The sequence below is a fragment of the Zalophus californianus genome, chromosome 2, assembly GCF_009762305.2.
Source record: "Zalophus californianus isolate mZalCal1 chromosome 2, mZalCal1.pri.v2, whole genome shotgun sequence".
Taxonomy (NCBI): Eukaryota; Metazoa; Chordata; class Mammalia; order Carnivora; family Otariidae; genus Zalophus; species Zalophus californianus.
The window spans coordinates 41,201,514-41,219,482 of record NC_045596.1 but is presented as its reverse complement, the minus strand read 5'-3'; positions in this window follow the sequence as shown (position 1 = coordinate 41,219,482).

Below are 17,969 nucleotides of genomic sequence, written 5' to 3'. Positions count from 1 at the left end.
GGTGTTTTCAGCGCTGGGAAAAAAAAATATCCGTTGGTTCTCAGCAGGCTTGATGATACCTTATGAAAAACCCAGTGGGTCATGTGCAGCCCCTCTGGGAGTAAAACAGGACAGCCTCCTCCATCAAACTCCCATTCGCACTGACCTGACCGTGTCCACTTCAGTTCACTGTTTAAGAATAATAATGACGCAATTATCATGCGTCCTTCTGGAGTTTCTCTGAGGAGGACAGAGGAAATTAAAAGTAGATTGTTTTGAAAGAGGAAGCTCCTTTTGATCAAATGTTATCAGCCCACTATATTCTATGTGCATAAAACACTTCTCCCGGGGGCTCTGGGTGAGCATACGTATCTGCCCTGAAGACTTTGCGAAGTCTAGAATGGATGTGGTGTTCGGTTCTGCTCTGTCCAATACGGTAGCCATTAGTTGCCCGTGGCTACGGAGCACTTAAAATGTGGCTGGTCAGAACCGACATTGCTCTAAGTCTAGGATACACACCAGATTTCAAAAGTTTAGGACAAAAAAGAAGGTGAAAGATCACATTCGTAATTTTTTATTGATTATATGGGGAAATAATATTTTTAATATATGGGTTAAAAATTAAAGTATCATTAAAATTAATTTCACCTGTTTCTTTTTACCTTTAAAAATTTTTTAAAGACTTTATTTATTATTTGACAGAGAGAGAGGGAACACGAGCAGGGGGAGTGGCAGGCAGATGGAGAAGCAGACTCCCTGCTGAGCAGGGAGCTGGAAGTGGGGTTCATCCCAGGACCCCAGGATCATGACCTGAGCCTAAGGCAGATGCTTAACCAACTGAGCCACCCAGGTGCCCCACCTTTTAAAAATATTCAAATAACCACTTTAAAGTTACATCTCTGACTTAACAGCTGTGCACCGTCTTGGTCCAAATCATTTGTACAAGTGTTTCCTCTTAAAGGTTATTTGGGTATTTTTTTATAATGTTTTCCTATTGAAAGTTTAGTGTGCCTTCTAAAAATTGATAACCAATACTTCATTCAGATATTTTATTTCTCCTTGATTGCCTTTTATGGTTGATTCAGCTGACTTAGTGATTTGCCACCAAATGTTGAAATATATGTTTGAGTCTCTTTGCTTCTATAAGGCCTATTTCTTCATCCTTAAACCAGAGTGCCGGACATGATATAATCCCAAAGGCTCCTTCCGGGTTTAGGATATTAAGGCCTTATAAGGAGGACGAAAATCTAGATTAACCTTGGAGGGTCTTGGCATTGGAAGCATGATAGTTTTCCTGAGATAAAATCTTTTTCCTGATTCTGTTCCTGAAACAGAGCCTGGAATCCCAGCCAGTGGAGAGACCAAGGCCTGGCAGGCAAAAAGAGGCAATGCTGCCTCCTTCTGGGCTGGAGGGGAGCTGCAGGTCAGCCATGTGTGTCCCCATGCAGCGCCCCCCCCCCCGACCCCCGCAGTGCTGGTCACAGCCCAGAGTGAGGCCAATAGTCAGGGCGACAGACAGTGTGTGGGGGGGGTCCCGACAACCCGTCCAGCGGCTTGCCCAGTCTGCCCCACACCCCTTGCCAAGGGTCTAACACCTGATGCAAATAGGAGATGACGGCTCCCTTCTGGTTACAGTTGCTTGCTCCAGGGGTGTCTGTGGTCTGGCTGGTGAAGCTGCAAGGATGTGAACACAGGAGCTGCCCACCCCTCCCTCAAGGCCGCAGCCTCAGGGAGACAGCAGGCCTGTGAGGAGGTACCTGACAAGCCAGGAGAAACCGATGCTAGACGTTAGCCCAAACTGGATTCCTGCCCTTTTCCACCCAGAGTCCTGACCCATACGGCTCATAAAGTGTTTCTTTAGAAGATGAACTGACTTGTTGAGCAAATAGAACAGACCAGTAATGTAAATGGAAGGGACACATGCCTTTCTCTCTGTATGCAGTGTATTTAAGAGAAAGGGAATCTGAGGAACACAGGGAGCCAGACTGGTGCCAGACCGAAGTGTGAAAAGGCCCACATGAGTCTGTCCATTTCTGTTACTCCCCATTACTAGGCTCTCCTCCCTTATGGTGCCACTGTCCTCCCAAATGTACCATTGTTCTGCTGCCTGTGACATCTTTTGACTTCTCACCTCATCTTCCCAACACACAACACACTGATGCACATTGTACACATACACACACACACACACACACACACACACACACACACACAGGCCACTCTTTTGGTAGCAAGGACTACAAAGGAATATACTCACCTGTGTCACTTCAAGTAAGGCGGGTATTACTACATGGAAGTAAGAAAAACCGGAATCTCATGCTTGCTGTCAGGCCATTTGGGTATCGAAGGAAAGTCACATAACCTCTCGAGAGGAATAAGAACCACGGGGCAGCAGAGAACCACGGAATCCAGAATGCATTCTGGCACGAGGAAGGTCATTCAGCATCCACACTGTCTTTGAGACCAGTTATCCTGTTGCTGGCCTCACGTCCTGTCTTCTCCCTCCCGGAGGCTGGAATAACACATTCCAAGCGGTCAGCTATTAGGGGGCGAATCTCTGGTTTATCTATCTCACACACTGTGCATAACTACTTCCCTCTCTCTTTGGCGTATATTTTGACTTCTGTGTCCTCATAGCTTCTGCCACCGCGGGTTTCATAATTACTGCTTTCTCTTGACCTTCCGATATGGTTTTCCGACCCTGTTTGTCCTCTCTCTGTGCTGTTTCCTATCCTTCCCTCTTGCTACCAGTCTCTTCCTGTGTGCATTTCATATTGCCGAGAAAGAGACTTTGGTGCCTTAATCACCATCATCTTTGCGGGGAGACATTTCTCACCAGGCTTTCACAAAAGGTTGCTGGTCAACCCTAGATTGACTACCTTTAGATTGGATGTCCATCTCTGGTCCAATCAGCTGTGACTCCAGGGGCAGGGTCATACAGCACAGAACACGGCCATTTATGCTAATGGACCAGTAGCTTAGTGAAATGAGGAACCTTGAGTATAACCCTTTACGAGGGATCAATGGGAGTGGTGAGTTCTAAGACTTCTCCTATCCCATATACACCTGTGGCTCGCCTCTCAGTCCTACCTACAATGACACTTTCCTGTCTATTGCTCATCTTCCCGGTCCAAGATCACATTTTATAGGTTGCCATCTGCCTTCCTTGGACAGAGGACTAGTGTGACTTTTCTCTTTAATGGGGAGTGAAAGATGGGGCAGCGGGGAGCTGGTATGATTTTGCTTCTTTGGTCAAAAAAAGACATTGAGAAGAAGGAAGTGTTTCATGGGTCTGTGAAATGACACACACATCTTGTGGATCATCAGTGGCAAGTGCAGTACGCCAGGACTCTTCCCAGAGGAAGACCTTTCTGGGGAATGAGGAGAAGAGGGGTGGGGTGGAGGGGTTTGGAAAGAAACCTCAGGCATCTTTCCAAACACTGTTCTTTCCCCTCAGGCATCTCTCCAAACACTGCTGGGATCCCGGGACAGTGCCAGTTAGGGGGCCACATGACCCAGTCAGTCTTTTTATGTAGTGCAAGCCGAGGGACCCCCCCATCTCTTCAGCATCAATCTTCTATTCTCTTGAAATAGCCATCGGTGACTGCGTAAAGAAGACTCTTCTCAGCGCGTGGCTGCTCTCCTCACACTTAAATGCCCTGGTTTCTATTGTTTCTAAGTGAAATCACTTCTGGTAATTCTGGATCTGGAGGATCTGATTTGTGAAATCTGAGGAGAACTGAGATTGAGGGGAAATACTTTACATTTTCTTCCTGGAGAGAGCATTCTCATGTTTCAGAAGTCTCAGTCACTACACTCCTCTGCAGAGTTCCAGATTCTGTCTCCCGCACGTTAATGATGACCCTTACTCTGCTGTTTAAACACCAGGCTCTGTCTTGTAGTCAAATCTGGGGTTCTGAGGGCATAACTTCCGTCTATGCACTAGCCACTGCTGTAGGAACTATAAGTTCACAATGATCGGGACAGATGTATTTGTTGAGGTAATCATGGAATGTGTAGCAAATAAACTCAAGAATGTGTAATGGCTCAAACATGATAGATGTTTGTTTCTTCCTCCCATAAAGTTCACAATGGGCATGCATGGCTCATGAGTAGATGCCTCATCCAAGTAGAAATCTGAAGACCCAGATTTCTTCCTCTCGTGCCTGTGACATTTTCAATAGACGGCTTGCAAGGTCTCGGGGAGCGTGGAGGACTGCTTGTGGGGGTTTCTACGGAACAGGCCAGGAAGGGTACTCCCCACTTCCGCTCCCACTGCATTGGTTAATGCCCAGTCCCATGACCTCGCCTGACTGCAAGGGATGCTGGGAGATGGGAGCTGAGGTTAGGGATGTGCCCAGTAAGAAGAGTCAGTGGATTCGATGCACACACAGCAGTTTCTGTTACAATAAACAAGTTCCTTGTTTTCAAGGATTCATCTGTGATTTCAAGGGGGGGGGGAAGATGCTTCCGAGCAAGACAACTTGAATCAAAGGTCCAACTAACTTCCCTGGCTTTGAATACTGTTTACCAAGGGCATAACAATGGCTAATTTGGCTTCCACAGATTGTCTGTAGGGGAAGAATGTGTTGACGAGGTACCCCAGAACTCTAGTCCAGCATTCCAGGCACACTATGAGGACAGGACCAGGTAGCCACAACTTTAGCTCCTTGCCTGGCCCAAAGGATAAAAATAGCTAATATTTCCAGACCTCTCCCTAGACACTACTGTAAGGATGTTACATGCATGGACAGAATAGAAGGTTGAGACTCTACAGGAGAGGGCAAACAATCTTAGGTTTGTGCTAAAGAACTAAATAAAAAGCCTGACTGAGTCTGGCCCCAGTCACATAGCTAGTGAACGGTTCATGCCCAGGTGGTGGGACTCTGGAGCTGGTGTTAATCTTTTGCTGTATTTCCTTGTTAAATGAATGGATCAGTGGGGTTTTTTTTTTGAATGAATGAATCAGTTATTAAAAAAACAAACTGACATTGTGCTTCATGCACTGATCGCTTATGAATTTAGTTAGGGTGAAGCCTGGTCTCCCAAACTAATTTGTCCTGTACACACTGATAACATTGAGTTGCTGGATGTGCAAAGTGGACAAACTGACTGTCTCCTGGCAACAGGAAAGCTTTCCTTTCCCAGTGGGCAAGAGCTTCCCTCAAGTATCTCCTTCTCTGGTCTACTCCACCATCCAAGCTTTGGTTCTTTTAAGACTTTCTCCCTAAAATACAAAACCACAATGAGATACCACCTCACATGTGTCAGAATGGCTAAAATTAACAAGTCAGGAAATGACAGATGTTGGCGAGGATGCAGAGAAAGGGGAACCCTCCTACGCTGTTGGTGGGAATGCAAGCTGGTGCAGCCACTCTGGAAAACAGTATGGGGGTTCCTCAAGAAGTTGAAAATAGAGGTACCAAAAAGCCAGCAATTGCTCTACTAGGGATTTACCCCCAAAATACAAAGGTAGTGATCTGAAGGGGCACCTGCGCCCAATGTTTATAGCAGCAATGCCCACAATAGCCAAACTATGGAAAGAGCCCAAATGTCCATTGACAGATGAATGGATAAAGTGGAGGTGGTATATATATATATACAATGGAATATTACTCAGCCATCAAAAAATGAAATCTTGCCATTTGCAACGATGTGGATAGAACTAAAGGGTATTATGCTAAGCAAAATAAGTCAATCAGAGAAAGACAATTATCATATGATTTTACTCATATGTGGAATTTAAGAAACAAAACAGAGGAGCATAGGGGAAGGGAGGGGAAAAATAAGACAAAATCGGAGAGGGAGACAAACCATAAGAGACTCTAAATCACAGGAAACAAACAGGGTTGCTGGAGGGGAGGTGGGTAGGGGGATGGGGCAACTGGGTGATGGGCGTTAAGGAGGGCATGTGATATAATGAGCACTGGGTATTATATGAGACTGAGGAATCACTGACTTCTACCTCTGAAACTAATAATGCATTATATGTTAATTAATTGAATTTAAATAAAATAAGAAAAAAAAGACCTTCTCCCTACTTCCTTAATAAAAAGCCTGTTTTGAAACTCAAAGCTCAGCAATGAGTTATTTATTATAGGTCAAATCTGCCTTCCCATTCCTTGGTCCTAGCCAAGGAATTAAAAAAAAAAAACCCACCTCTGGATTATTAAGAATAATTGATACTTCAAAAAATTATACTGTCATTCTGTGACTTGAAGAAAAAATTCAATTGTCTTTGCTTTTAAAGGGAAGCACGCAAAGCCAACTATAGGATTATTTTCTATTTGTTAGCAAGCCCTGTGTTCGGCGTGAAGGCAAATTTTGGAAATATAAAGATGGCACTGATGTAGGCTCGGCAGAGAGGGGCAGATGAGTCACCACACATGTTAAGTGCTGAAGCAGATGTAGGAGGGGCCTAGGGGACAGAGCAACTAATTCTATCTGGAAGAATGGTAATTTACCCAAGGCAAATGATAAAAACCAGAACCATGTCAAATAATACTATTATTAGGTATCTTTGTGCTTCTTGAACTTAATGTGTATGCCCCCAATATTTCACTGTAAAATATTTGTTAAGATGTTTCCTTTCTGGGGTGCCTGGGTGGCTCAGTCGTTAAGCGTCTGCCTTCGGCTCAGATCATGGTCCCAGGGTCCTGGGATCGAGCCCCGCATCGGGCTCCCTGCTCAGCGGGGAACCTGCTTCTCCCTCTCCCTCTGCTCGTGCTCTCTCTCTCTCTCCCTCAAATAAATAAATAAAATCTTAAACAAAATTTCTTTTTTCCTTTCTCCCACATTCTGAGAGTATTTTTGCAGTCTGTCCTTGGCTTCTTTTCGAAGGAGAGAAATTGAATGGAGACTAGAGAATGCCGATGAGAGAGTTAGTGTCTGATGGCAAGAGGCAGCAAAAAGGAGGTTGTTTCCTTCAACCAGCCTGTGCAGTATGGAGGACCAGAACCACAGTTGAGGCAGTCGGGGGCTGGGAAGGGCTGGGGCTGGGAGAAATTTCTGAACCGCAGGGCTTGGTGAGGGAGTTTGAGGGATGGCGGATGTCTTCACAGCTTCTACCTTGGGAGATTGACTTAAGTGTGCTTGAGAAGAGAGGAGGTGACATGAATTGGAGGAGGAAGATGGTAGGTTCTAAGGTGATGTGGTAAATAGATAGTTGGAAATACAAATCTAGACTCAAGATTGGTCAGAGAGCTGTGAGCAGCATCAGCGTGTGTGTTGTGTGTGGTAGGCAGTGAAAGTCATGGGACTGGGTGAAGTTCCCTGGGTAAGTGGGCAAAGCAGGAGGAGAAAATGAACCCCAACTAACAGTGGAGGTAGAGAAGGGGAAACCAGGCAATGAAAGCAACAGGGTGCTTGTCAAGTCTGATAAAGTCTAGGAGCATGCAAGAATAGCTAGCATTTTTTGGATGCCTACTATATGCCTAGTACTATACCAAATACTTTTTCATGCATTATATGATTTGATTCTCACAACAATGAAATTGTTATAAAGTTGGTATTATGCCCATTTTACAGATAAGGCATATAGAGGCTTAGAGAGAGTAATAACTCACCAAAGGTCACACCATTAGCCTGTGGCAGATCTAGGATTTCTACCCAGAATGGTTATACTTCAGAATCTTTGTTCTCACTCAACACCAGCTTGCTGTCCTGCCATCTTGGAAACCAAGTGAGGAGAGAGTTCAAGAAATAAGGGGGTGGGTGCTGAAGGCATTGGCTGGAGAATGTACTTGCCTATCCAATTCTGTCTTGTCTGGGTTAGTATCAACAAGAATGTGCAGACCCCTGACTTAGGCCAGTTGAGTAAAAAGATAACGACCCCTAATGTGAAGAAGATCCCCCGAGATCCCATGAGACCCTGCAGTTTGGGAAGGAACCCGAGAGCAATTCAATCCCTGAAAATCCAGGCACGAAAAAGACTGGAGGCAGGTGGGAGGTGACATAAAGTAGAGCCTCTGACAGGTGAACACCTGTGACCTGATGATTTCCAGATTCCACTCTTTAGATGTGTCGCAGTGGCAACTGAGTCTTCTGATGGCTGTGAATCCAGATTCCTCATTTCATTCATTTCCCAGTTCAGAAAAACCATGGAGCATATCCCACTCTCAACACAAAAATACTAAAAGGTGTGAAACATCTACTCTGTTAGTGCTCTGAAAGCTCAATTTTCTGAAACGATTCTTCGTCTCTAGGCTGATAATAACTCTTAATGGTTATCGAGTCTTTACTAGGGATGGATTAAAGTGCTTTATATGCACCATCATTTTTAGGACACATCAATCCTGACAGATAGGTGTGACTTTTAAGCCCATTTTACAAATGAAGTCCGTCTCTAGGACCTGCACTCTTAACCCCTGCATCCCTAGGATGAAGGCTATCGATAGGCAGCTGGGCGTTCTGCAAAGCCAAGGGATCTTCCTGTGTTTCTCACAGAATGAGTTAATGTTGATTTGGAGCAACGGTTTGACATAACGATTGTAATCTACATGCATCAGAAGACTGAGTTTTGTTCTCAGCTCTTTTGTGAACTTTGTACGTGGGCCACTTTGGGGACTTCTTTGAGTCTTAATGTTCTTAATGTTTTTTATTTAAAAACCACTATTGGAAAACATACCTCATATACAAGAGTGTATAAAACATATCTGTACCACATGAAGAATAATAATACAACATCTGGATGTCTACCACCTGGGCCAGGAAATAATATGTTCTTTTTTTTAAATGTTTTATTTATTTATTCATGAGAGTCAGAGAGAGAGAGAGAGAGAGAGAGAGGCAGAGGGAGAAGCAGGCTCCCCGCCTAGCAGGGAGCCCAATGCGGGACTCGAGCCCAGGACCCCGGGATCATGACCCGAGCCAAAGGCAGACGCTCAACCATCTGAGCCACCCAGGCGCCCAGGAAATAATATGTTCTTAAACCCCAGAAGCTTCCAGTGTGGTTTTCCGGAGGTGACCATTATCTGAATTCTCTGTTAATTAAGGCTTTTCTTTTTCTTTTTCTTTCTTTCTTCCTTTCTTTCTTCCTTCCTTCCTTCCTTCCTTCCTTCCTTCCTTCCTTCCTTCCTTCCTTCCTTCCTTCCTTCCTTCCTTCCTTCCTTTCTTTCTTTCTTTCTTTCTTTCTTTCTTTCTTTCTTTCTTTCTTTCTTTCTTTCTTTCTTTCTTTCTTTCTTTTCTTTCTTTCTTTCTCTCTCTCTCTCTCTCTCCCTCCCTCCCTTCCTTCTTCCTTTCCTCTTTTGCCTTTGTTTCTCCTTATAGCTTTATCACCTTTGATTATGTCTCTAAAGAAGGTATATTTTAGTTTTAAATGTTTTTAAGCTTAGGTTGAATGGAACCATACTCTTGTTCTTGCTTGCTTCTCTCCTACCATTATGTTCTTGAGATTTATTCCTCTTTGCATGTGCTGTGACTCATTGCCTTTCACTGCCCTACCCTGTGTCGCATTTGGGAGGTACTATCATTCATTTATCCATTCTTCCATCAACACACATTTGGGTTGTTTCTGGGTCTTGCTCTCACCGACAACGGTGCTTTCAACATTCTGGTACAGAGTTCCTGTGCCCAGGTACGTGAGTTTCTCTCAGAGTAGAATGGCTGGATGTAACTGCTTTCAGCCTGTAACCTTTGTGGTTTTCCTTCTCCAGGGACTTTAGGAAAACTGATGGATTGAGGCAGGAACATTAAGTAGTCTAAACTTTCCTGCTCTGGCATCAGACTGCCTGGGTTCAAATTCTGCTGCTGTCCCTGTTTGGCCATGTGATCTCGGGCACCTCTCTGAGCCACAGTTTCCACGTTTGCAAAATCTGGTTAAATGACAGAGCTGAATTCACAAGGTTGTTTTGGAGATTATATGAGTTAGTTCTTGTTAAGGAAATGATTAGCACAGTGCTCCAAGACAAGAAAAGTTGGGGGAACATCACTCTTTGTATCTCCAGGCGAAGAGACCTTCGGGCAACCCTGCTGGAGTCTTTCCTCGGTCTCTTCTCCTTTCGCCCCAGGGGGAGGAGGAGTGACTTCTCCAACATGGAGTCTGGAAGAAGAAATGAGCCCAGTGCCTCAGCCGCTCTCATTTGAAACAAGCCAGGCCACAGAGGGATATGTTGTGGTCTGTCTCCGGGTATGGTAGGTTAAGGGGAACTAGCTCTGTGCTCAGGGGAGGGGTCTGTGGTTGTAGGAGTGCTGTCTGTAATTGGCGATCCAGTCCAATTCAGGTATCAACATCTATGCTTGCCGACTTGTATATGATCTAAAGCCTTGTTCTATGGTCACTTCATCATTGCTAGGCCTGCATTCTGGTCTCCAGCTTTCATTCCCTGTGTCCCATTGCTCAAGTAGTCCCAAACTCTGGAGCAGGAAGGAAGGGGGGAGCATTCATAGTCTCCCAAGATGTCAATGCTGAGTGCTCCTTACACATGAACTGTGACAATTGCAAAATGCTTTGGGAGCCTCTAAGTTTAAGATGCAGGGCATGCTCCCTTGTGTGCAGGACTGGAGCTGAGCTCTTCGGGTGGGTTCTAAGACCCAAGTTCCATCTGGAAATGATCGAAAATACCCAAATAATCTTCTTAGTTCATTTCATAATGTGAATGAAATAGTGTTGCCCACTGACAGGCAGCTGATGTGAGGATTAAGACTTCCCCAGCTATCGGTACATCTAGCTTTCAGAAAGGGATACATCCTGGCAGGCTGATGCCTTCCTGATTTGGCAGTCAGCTGTAGCTCTCCAGTCCCCAAGTCACAGAAGGCAGTGTGGCACTGAGGATCACACAGCGATCAAGCTGATATGTGTGTGGGTATATATGTACATTACATATATGAAGGGAAACAAATTAAAGATGAATGTTGACATTTTGAATGTTGGTTGCTATTGAAAAGTATTATTGTTTTGAATCTTTTACGAATAGTAGAGCTCCCTAGAGTTGCATGATTCAGCAGAGAAAGGGGGGGGGGTTGCGGAAAGAGATGGATGAAGCACAGAGCAAGACGGAAAGAGATGGGGAGAGCAGGGTGGTGAGTCCTCAAGCCTCTAGATGCTCTGGTCCTGCCTTTACCTCCTGTTACATACAATTTCCCTAATGCATTTACCAGTTGAATGAGTTATTTTCAAAGAGACCAAAAACATTTTTTGGCAGAAACACAGATGGAGGTCTGGGTTCTTAAGTGCTGCATAAGCTACAAGCACTCCTGCTCCTACCGCCTTCCCTGGGCCTCTCTCCAGCATGTTCCTCTGGGGTCTGAAGGCAGAAGGTCATGCCGGTTCCACCAGGAAGAGCAACTGCAGACTGACAACTGCAAACAGCCGCCGTGCGGGCAGAGGCTATTGTCCTTCTTCCTTGCTTTGGGGCCAGGGACTGCGGGTCTCGTGATGGTGTTTTCCATCACTGTTATTTCAAAGAGCAACACGGTATCAGAACAGGATCGCGCCCCAGGAAAAGCTGTGTTTCAGATCTGCTACCAACTGGTTGGTGATAGTGAAGTTCTTTCCATCACTGGGGCCTCTCTGGCTCCCCTGCCTGAGTTCTGGCTCCAATAACTGGTCCCTTGCCATGTCCTCCTCCCTTGGGGACTGGAGTGTGACACGGGACCCATGGCCTGGCTGTGATGTGCTGCCAGGCTTGGCTGCGCAGCTGGTGTGAGTATCCGTGGGCTGCACGCCCCATCCATCTTGGCCCCATCACCTGCCTGCTGGGCCTCCATCTCGGGGAGACACCAAGGACAAAACCCCACAGGGAGTGTGGCCGGGTTGGATCATAAGCAGGTCATATAAGTGAGGTTGCCAAAGAGGCTAAAATACTAAAATATTTCCGTAGCTACTCTCCCAGGTCCCTCAATGTCCCTTCACTGTCCCCTGCTGCCCCCAGCTGCCGGATCCCTCCCTCAGGACTCCCGTGATCCAGGAACCAAAGGGGTAGAGCCTGTATAGTGCAGGCCTCTAAGACCTCGCTCCGGTTCCTGGCACAGACGGTTCTGACTGCTCATGCCCGTGTGCAGGGCAGGAAAGGCTGGGGCGCTGAGACTGGCTACAGGTCAGGGAGGTGCCCAGATAGAGACGGGGGGCTGGAACTGCCCACCTCCGCAGTGGACAGCTGGGAGCATGCAGACGTGGTCACCCACACTCCGCCAGTCAGCCCACCGGTCAGCATGCCTCCCTCAGGTCCTCATGAATCTCTTTCTTAGCCGTGGACGACACTCACTGTCACTCACTGGGGAGACGGCCTGCTCCTTGGGAACCAGTCACCTCTGCAAACTGGAGTGATAACTCCCTTTTTTAGAAATTTTTTTAAATTTTAATTTTTTAAGATTTTATTTATTTATTTGTCAGAGAGAGAGCCCAAGCAGCGGGAGCGGCAGGCAGAGGGAGAGGGAGAAGCAGGCTTCCCGCTGAGCAAGGAGTCCGATGCGGGGCTCGATCCCAGGACCCTGGGATCACGGCCTGAGGCGAGGGTAGCCGCCCAACCGACTGAGCCAGCCGGGTGCCCCTTGGAGTGACAACTCCTTTTGTTCGTTTCCCATTGTTGCTGTCACAAATGATCACAGATTTAGGCTTAAAAATAACACAAATGTATTCCCTCATAGTGCTGGAGGTCAGAAATCTAAAATCAAGGTGTCAGTGGCGTCAGGTTGCTCTGGAAGCTTCAGGGAAGAATGCTGCCTTGCCCTTTTCTGCATTCCTTGTCTCATGACCCCTTTTCCACATCTTGCTAACCTCTGGCTTCCACCATCACATCCTTACTTCTCACTCGGACCCTCCTGCTTCCTTCTCCTAAGGATCCCAGTCATGACATGGGGTCCACCTGAACAATCCAGGGTGATCTCAAGAGGCTTAGTTTAACCTGCAAGCTGTCTTTTCCCAGGTTCCCAGGTTCCAGGGATTAGGACATGGACACCTTTGAGGGGCCGTCATTCTGCCCAGCACGCTCACCTAGCTGCATGCAGCGTTCCCCAGAAGAGCCAGATGACAGTGACCCCCCTGTGTGGAGCCTCATGTGTGCAGCCAGCTACAGGAGGGGACCAGAGTATGCATCAAAATTCATAAAACGGTCAGACAAATAGATTCAGAAAGTGGTTCACAGGCAAAGTTACTCATGTGAAAGTATGAGAATAACACATTTTTGTTTTGTTTTGTTTTTTAAGTAGGCTCCCGGCCCAGCGCAGAGCCCCACACGGGGCCTGAATTCATGCCCCTGGGATCAAGACTGAGCTGAGACCAAGAGTCAGATGCTCAACCGACTGAGCCACCCGGGCGCCCCAGGAATGAGGCACTGTAACTGTACATTAAATATTTGTGTCGAATGTCATAATAATTATGTGGAATTGGTGCACTCCTGGAAAATAGCAGCGTATGTGTGGAGTATGGTTTGTGCATGACAAAAGCTCCTTTTGCCTGAGAGTTTCCTTCCATCAGTGGGCTGGGGCGGCCATAATGAAATACCACGGGCTGGGGGCTTAACGCAATTTATTGTCTTATACTTCCGGAGGCTGGAAGTCCAAGATCAACTTGTCAACAGGGTTAGCTTCTTCTCGTAAGGCCCTCCCTCTCTGGCTGGCAGACGGCCGTCTTCTCTGTCTTCACATGGCGTGGTCGTCCCCGGTCCGTACACCTCTGGAGTCTGTTCCTTTTCTTATAAGGACACCAGTCATATTGGATTAGGTCCCCACCCTAATGGCATCATTTTAACTTAATTACCCTCTTTTAAGTGCTGATTTCTAAACTTGTTACATTCTGGAGTACTAAGTGTGTTGGGACTTCAACATGTGAATTTAAGGGGTTGCACAATTTAGCCCACAAAACCCCCTCTGCCCAGATTCCTACCATGGATCCCTCTTAACGGTCTTTTTCAGGAGATTCATGTTTTAACTGGGTTTAGACATTAGGTAAACCTAGGGAAGGTTGTCATATGAGGAACAAGGATTTATTAATCTGATTCATGAATACAGGACAGATTTTTACTAAAGAAACCAGAATGCACTGGAACACTTGTCATAGTGAAATTAAAAGTATCTTAACTAATTTTTAAAAAATATCAGTTATGGGCCTTGCTTTGCACGATCTGACTTAATTCCCGTAACTCCCTGAGATGGGTCTCTTGTACAGACAAGGGACCTGAAGCTCAAGAGATTATGGGACTCATCGAAAGCCTCACTACTGGGAAACCATGTCTCTGTCACATTTTGGAGCCTGCATTCTCAATCATTCATGAAGTGGTGCTGTACTTGTAATTTGGAGTGTTTTTACTTTTCATCTCCTCACCTGATTCTGCCAACAACTCGGAGGGTTAAGTATTAGTATACCCTTGTTACAGATGAAGAAACTGAGGTGCAGGTTATTAAGTATTCTGTCCAAGGTCATTCACAGGAAACAGGTGGTGAAAATGGGACACGAAGCCAAACTTATAACTCCCAAACTCTAATCACTATTTCCAGAATTCTAGAGATGTCTCTGGTTGCTGGTTGGAGAACAGACTGCAGGTGGATGAAAGTGCATGGAGGCCCATGCCCTCACTGTCTCCCACCGTGCAGTTGTCCGTACTTGCCTCGTGCCACACTCCATTAAAAGTGCCCTATTCTAGTGCTGCTTGGGCTCCAATTACACATTTCAGCCAAGTAGCTACTATTATGGCTTTTTACTTTGCTCTCTTTAACCCTGGGACCCAGCTACGGGGTTGGACCAGAGAGGGAGCTGAGTCACCACCACCATGCTCTAAGCAGCTACCCTTCCTTCTAGTCCCCACAGGTGTTTTATTGAGCCCTGTGGTTTTATCCAGCATCTTCTTCTGCCCGTCGATATTTGGAAGGCCCACCCCACCGATTTGCCAAATGTGCCCAGACATTATCTGGCTGTCTTTCGGACTCCAGCTGGAACCCATAAGTCGTACAAATAAGTTTCCTCATTACACTTGGACTTCAGTCAATGACATTTATATGGGTCTTGAGGAAAACTGCTTTTGCATAGAAAGGATATCCATACTCTGAGATGAAGGTGATCATAGTTAAATAAACTATGTGTGACAACTGGTTGTGTCTTTTTAGCCTCTGTACTCAATCAATCCCCTTAAAAAGTCGTTTCTAAGTGTCCTGGCATTGCCAGGGAAAGAAGCCGGAATAACCCTGAGATCGTGCACCACCCAGTCCATGCTCATTTAGGTGGGCACCTGAAGACAAAGGCCTGCTCCAGGCCCTGCCCTGTTGGTTTGTGGAGAGTCTGAAGCATGCTTCTGGTCAGAGTACACTGAGACCCAGCAAAAGCTTGGTCAGGCTCTGTCAGACAGGAGCCTTTTGTGTAAAAACCAGCGGAAAAATACTATTAAAGTTACTAAAATAGAAAGCATTTTCCATTAGAACCATTTATTACTTATAAAATGTAATAGGGGTAAGAGTAATAAATGAGTAAGCACATAAGCTTGCGAGCAGCCAAAATTTTGTTTTGGTGATATATTTTTATATAATACGTAATACTTTATTAATGTGAGATCTTGATTGATGGGAAGATTTCTTCTGGCTCACTTTTCTGCAAATTTATTAGTTTCTCAAAATTTGTACTTTTAGTAACTTTATTTGCAAATGATATAAAAGGACATCAGTTGCTCTTGACAAATGCAAGACTGCAAACAATTTTTGATCATTTTCAATTTTGAGAAGGTGTTTTTCTGTTGACATTACTGTTATTGGACTTATTAAGATTATTTTATAGTTCGAACAACGCTGATCTACATTTTGAGAATTGTTTCAAAATATAATTTTTGGTACATCTAGAGCTAAGGATTCTCACAGAAGTTTTTCTAAAAGGATTTAACCGTTCATGTACATCCACTTTGTGTAAGTCTGAGTATAGTTTTAAAGTGTAAATGTATACAATAACGTTTTAACGCTTCTGATGGTTGGTGCAGTGCGAGGGGGTAGTGCAAGAAACGAAGAGTGGCTTCCTGATGTAGGCCAATTCAAAATGCCTGTTTGGCTTCAACACAGCAACAGTTAATTTTAAAATTGTCTTCCTCATTAATAATTGGTTCATCTGAAGCTTTATCTGAAAATGGGGCTCTTTTCTATCAGATGTGATGATCTTCTTTACTCTTTAATTTCTAAGCTTGTGGATATTTGCTTTGTGATGTTGCATCCGTTTTCAAAACTGGAGTTTCTCTTAAGAATTATAATAACCTGGTTGTCTTCATTGCAATATCCATGCGTGTACTTATGTTTTGTGGTAGTTTATTGGCAGAGGTCCCAGCCCCAGCGCCACTGTTCCGGTCTGGGTGCTCAGGCCCCGGAAGTTGAAATCTGCGCTGCTGCTGCAGCGGCTGCTCCTGCTCCTGCGGCTGCTGCTGCTGTTGTTGCTCCTGCTCCTGCGGCTGCTGCTGCTCCTGCGGCTGCTGCTGCAGCGGCTGCTCCTGCTCCTGCGGCTGCTGCTGCTGCTGCTCCTGCGGCCGCTCCTGCTCCTGCTGCTCCTGCGGCTGCTCCTGTGGCTGCTCCTGCTGCTGCTGCTGCTCCTGCGGCTGCTGCTGCTGCTCCTGCTCCTGCTCCTGCTGCTGCTGCTGCTGCTGCTGCTCCTGCTCCTGCTGCTGCTGCTGCTGCTGCTGCTCCTGCTCCTGCTCCTGCTCCTGCTCCTGCTGCTGCTCCTGCGGCTGCTGCTGCTGTTGTTGCTCCTGCGGCTGCTGCTGCTGTTGTTGCTCCTGCGGCTGCTGCTGCTGCTGCTCCTGAGGCTCCTGCTGCTCCTGCTGCTCCTGCTGCTCCTGCTGCTCCTGCTGCTCCTGCTGCTCCTGCTGCTCCTGCTGCTCCTGCTGCTCCTGCTGCTCCTGCTGCTCCTGCTGCTCCTGCTGCTCCTGCTGCTCCTGCTGCTCCTGCTGCTCCTGCTGCTCCTGCTGCTCCTGCTGCTCCTGCTGCTCCTGCTGCTCCTGCTGCTCCTGCTGCTCCTGCTGCTCCTGCTGCTCCTGCTGCTCCTGCTGCTCCTGCTGCTCCTGCTGCTGCAGGGGTGGGCTCTGGAGAGGGACGGGCAAACCGGCCTCCCAGCAAGAGTCCCACCCTCGGCTCCGGGCAGAGCCCTGCTTCCTCCCGCGGCCTGCTCTACTCTGGGCTTCTGCTGCTCAGCCTCAGCGCCAGCAGACCCCTGTGGCCAGGGCCCAGCCCAGCGGGTGCTGTGGGTATCTCTGCTTCTCACATGCAGGCGCCATGTCCCCATTGGATCTCACCTGTACAGCACAGGATCAAGGATAAAATTACTAGGAATTTCAAGACAGTGACAGCCGAGGCTTAAAGTAAGAATGGGATCGTTTGGAGAGTGGGGGTCCTGGCAGATGGCATACTGGCCCAGGTGTCAGACGCCATAAAGCCCCTCTGTGCCACAGGTGACTGCAAGGAGGCAAGAGTAAGGGAGACGTGGATGGCCAAAGGTATCCTGTGCTTAAGAGGTCCGCAACAGAGCTCTCGGCCTCCTCCAGGCTCTCACCCCACTCTTCCACCCCCTCCCCATCTCAGTACATGGCTATCCCATTTTTCTAGCTGTCCAGGCCCACATCCTGGAGTTAAATGCCTCTCCTGTGTCCTACACTGACTGGCTCTTCCTTGAAAGCCCATCCCAAATCTGACCGCTTCTCACCTCTTCTGCAGCTCCTGCTCTGCTCTGTGCTTGGGGTTCTGGAAGAGCCTCGGCATTGGTTCCCATGCTTCTGTCCTTACCTCCTAATGTCCATTCCTAACAGGTCAGCTAGAAGGATCCTTAGAAAACATTCAGTGGATCATGTTATTTACCTGGTCAAAGTCATTTGATGGCTTCCCATCCTATTCACGTTAAAACCCACTGGCCCACAAAGCTCTACGTGATGCGCTCCCTGCTCACCTCTGATATTACAGCCTTGGCTCCTGGCTTACTGTCCTCTAGCCACATCGCCTTCGTGCAGTCCCTCCAAGGAGCCACGCATCTACTGCCCTTGCCCCTGCTCCTCTCCATGGGCAATGCTCCTCCCCCGGGATACTGCCCACTTCCTCTA